The sequence below is a fragment of the Netta rufina genome (assembly GCF_964035555.1).
Source record: "Netta rufina genome assembly, chromosome: 7".
In the NCBI taxonomy this organism is placed as follows: Eukaryota; Metazoa; Chordata; class Aves; order Anseriformes; family Anatidae; genus Netta; species Netta rufina.
In genome coordinates, this window is record NC_140130.1 from 31,888,208 (window position 1) to 31,892,810 (window position 4,603).

The following is a 4,603-nucleotide window of genomic DNA, read 5'->3' on the forward strand; positions in this document are numbered from 1 at the left end:
GCGCCGCGGGGCGCTCTGGGGATCGTAGGCGCGGCCGGGCACAGCTCGGCGGGGCGGGAGGGCTGCCCGCCGCCTCTCTCCCCCCCCACACACACACACCTCGTTTCTGGGTGTTGTAGTCCGCCGGCCGCGCACGGCCCAGCGAGGGGAGGGAGGAGCGAACTACAGCTCCCAGCATGCCCCGCGAGAGGGGAGAAGGCGGGCCCCGCTCGCGCTGCGCGTTCCGCCCCGCCGCGGGGGCGAGCGCGGGCGGCGCGGGAAGGGGCTGCGTGGCCCCGCTAATTGCCCCCCCTTCATTAGCGCCGCGTCCTGGGCGCTGAAGACGGGTCCCAGCGAATAAAAAGTTGTCGTTGTTGTCGTGTGTTGTTGTCGTTGGTTAAAATTAATCGGTTTTGGGTGTTGCGCCCCAGCGCGGGCTTTGTGGTTTTGGGACACCCCAAAACACCCTTCAGGGACACCCCAAAAAACCCTCTGGGACACCCCAAAACACCCTCTTGGGACACCCCAAGTCACCCTCTGGGACACCCCAAACTGCCCTCTTGGGGCACCCCGCCCCTGGCTTGCACAGGGCTGAGGGGTGTGGTGTTGGATCTAAGGGTGGCTTTTGAAGGCGCTTGGAGGCGGGGAGGGAAATCCAAACGCCAGAAATGCCATAAAAAGGCCACGTAAATCAGGCTGTGACTTACATCAGCGGCTTGGTTTTACTTTGTTCAGTCACGGCTGGAAAGGTCTCAGGATATACCCACGGTGCGTGTACAGCTCCTCATCGCCATCAAACACTGCCGGTGGCTGTTACCACACGTGCCCAAATGCTCGGTGAAGGTCCCTCAGCCTCGTTCCTGAGGCAATTTTTGGCAATTTTTGGCAATTTCAGCAGAGGTACCAAGCAGTGTTCTCCTGAAGCTCTTTGGAAGTGCTGTCCTTTCTCACAGCACTGCTGTTTGGGTATAAAAATTCCCATATTTCCATTCTTCACATGTTGAGTATTGGACAATTTTCTGAGAGCCAGCACCGTTGTCACACAGAATTCACACTGACAAAGGAGAGCAGGTTAGGCTGGACAAAAACAGCCTAAAACTGTTCAGACAGTGCATCAAAACCCAGTCTTCATGTTGAGGGGAACACATGAGCAGCTAACAAACTATGGTTATGTGCATTACAAATATTTGAGCACGCTGGAATGAATTTTCAGTTTACCACATTGCTTTTCTGTTATTCCCTCAAAACTTCTGAGAAAAATAAAATAAAATAAAATAAAATAAAATAAAATAAAATAAAATAAAATAAAATAAAATAAAATAAAATAAAATAAAACAAAACAAAACAAAACAAAACATAAAAATCCCTGCTAACGCCATTAAATGATCTCATTACAAAAAATATTTAATAGAAGAATTTTGGTAGCTTTTATTTTTCTGTAGCTAGTAACAAGCTAAATTAGGCATTGCCAATTAGGAAACGGATCAGAATAACTCTGTATAGGCGGAGTATGAGTTCCTCACTGGCAGAATAATCACAGCACTTATTCTGGAAGAAATTCAATTTGTGTACACATTGCATATTCAAGTACTACTAAATGCTCTCCCTCTTCCAAAATAGTAACATTGTGAAGAAAACTGCCTATATACTTATCAGACTAGTTATTTTCATGCCTGCTGCTCCCACAGCAATGTTTTCCCAGCTTTGACTTAAACACGCAAGGCTGTTGCCAGGCACGTATTTTGGCAGCAGCTCTCCTGGCTAGATGCCGCATGTGTTTTAGAAGTATACATGGGATGATAGGTGCTTCAAGTAGCTTTTTACAATGCATTGGAAAACACAGAAGGTTGAATACCTCGGGAATCACTGGAAGAGTCCAGCCATGGGATTAGTATAGCCAAAGACCATCCAGAACCCATGCACCCAGCAGGAACCAAGCTCTTCATGGTCAGAACCACCACTGGCAGCAGCAGGAGGCATGGGCAGAGGTGCTGGATACCAGTGGTGGGGGCAAATTCCAGTGTTGTGCCCACTGCTGGGAGCACCGTGTCCTGCTGAAGTGGCTTGCTTAGTGCCCTGCATGTACCCAGGTCGGAGACCTGATAGAAGACATATTTCTATAGCATGGGCAAAAATGACTCCTGATGCAAGCCATATGTGTGGCATTGAGGGTTGCCTAAGGTGCAAAATAACCGGCAGCTCGGCAGGAGTTGGCCCTGCTCTGTGTGTCCTGTAAAACTGACACCACATCTGTGCGATCCACACCTGATAGACTGAAACCTTGGCACAACGTATGCAGATCAGCAATGCCTCCTGGTAATGTCTGTGGGCTAAAAAAGTGAATGAACCTGGAATATCCATCCATAAATGTGATCGCAAACACTTCTCTGAGAAGAGCCACTTCATTTACAGCAGCAATGCAAAACAGAAACCTTCTCGTTCAGAGGCAGATTTTTTTAAAAGATTACATTACCAAAATATTTTAAATATTCTGCTATATGCAAAATGACCTCCAAAAAAATCTCCAAACCCAATCAAAACAACACTCAGAACTTAAAAATACCTCTTCACTTAAAAATACCTTGCACTAATGAAACTTCACACAAACTTTCCTCATTTTTTGCCCTTTAACCTTGCTTTTTGCTTTTTTTTTTTTTTTCAGGTCATGCCAGAAGATATCCGGGTCTGGATACTGGATATACAGATGATATATAGAGCTATATACATATATCCAGATTGAAGAGTGCAATTATTTATTTCGTGTGTTTGGTTATTTGGGTCATAATCTGTAAATCATGGGCATTCTCTGGATGTTATGATGGTTTGCAGTGTTTATTGCTACATGAAACGATGCAGCATGAAAGATGACTTGCTGCAAGACATGGAAATGGCGTTGGACTGCCCATTACCAACTAGCATCAATAATCTGCAGCCCCATCACAACTGCCATGTTCCTGGCAGTGCAAGCATTATTGTTAAACACAGCAATAAATAATAATAATAATAAAAAAAAACTTTGAGGAAAATTTATTTCCTGAGTTCAAGCTTCCCAGTTTGTATTAGTCTGGCAGAGGCCACAGAACTGTGAGTATTCGAATACTGTTTTGTGGAGAAGGATGTAAGATTTATTCAGAGGTGGTGAGAGGCACATAACAAGGTGAGCAGGACCCACTTGAACTGAAACCTGCTGGAGAGCTGTATTTGTGCCAGATCAAACCATTCCATTTGCAGAAGTAACTCAAAGTTTGTTTGCTTCTATTCTACCTTTCTGTCAGTGTTTGGCCACTTTATATAGATGTGTTTTGGTAATATTGTCTTTTAACATGAAAGACATGGCAAAATAATGTGAATTCTAGAAATCAAACTTAGACATCCCCAGCAACTGCCTTTACAGCAGTGGTGCTGCAACCACTTGGTTACACTTGAAGGACTGTAGGCATAATATGAAGAGCTGATCGCAGAGATAATTGGAGACAAACAGACAACATGAACCCCTACAGAAATGCCTAAGAAGGTTCTTAGGCCTTCCATCCATGAAACCAAAGAGGCCTTTGCAAGGAACCCAGCATTAGTTCTTACACCAGACCAGCGTGTGGCAGAAGACCTTCACCGAGGCTGAGGGCAGGGTCAGGCAAATGGCTGGGGACAACCCACTAGAAAATGGAACATGAAGTGACACAAAAGTTGTCTTCTTAACAGGAGTTTAAAAAGAAGCAGGCGCATTTCAGCTTCAGAGACATGTAAGGTCCCAGCTACTTGCCGTATCACATGAGACTTAATTACATCCACATTCAAGGAGGGAAGCACTTTATAAGGCACTTGAGAGCTGACTTAGATGCCTTCTCAAAGTACATGATAGAAACAAAGCGCTTCTAGTAGGTTTAAAGACTGACACGATATTCAGAGCATTGGATAGCACTGAGAACTTCTCTGGAAACACCATTATTCAATTACGTTTTCCCGTTAACAATTACTTTTTGAGATTTGTTAATTAATCACCTTGTCTTAATCTGTTTGTTATGTATGCCTTGATACCTTTCTGTAGCTCTAATTTGCTAAACAGAATGTCATTTATCTTTGTGTAAAGACAATCATTCATTAAGTACAATGACCCATTTTACCTCTGCAACTGTTTCTACCTGCCAAAGCAGCAATCTCCTTAAAAGCAAAGTAAGGTCTAGTGAGTAGACTTATTTTCCATATAACCACTTCTTAGGCACTGAGTCCTATGTGGTCTTTTTGTTGATTTATTTACAGCTGATATTTAGTTGTTGGTCATAAGTTATGTGATTCATCATGATATTTTCAAGTGAGATACAGCAATTCTTACCTGCAGCTGCTAGCACAGAAAATCTCAAGGATGCTCCAAGTCAGTACCCCTCTGTTGCAGCAAATCTATGACTGAGAAAGGGCTCAAAGCATTAGGAATGAAATGAAGAAGTTACCAAATCATAACACGGCCAAACGAGAAATTAAGACAGCATTTATAATCTGTGGTCAGCCAATTATCTCTGTTTTCCAGCAACACGCTGCTTATTCCAGTGGACAGCCGATGCTACAAGAACATTCCCTACAAACAGCTTTCACTAACTATAGGTTCTAGCAAGGATTTGTTTGGGACTAG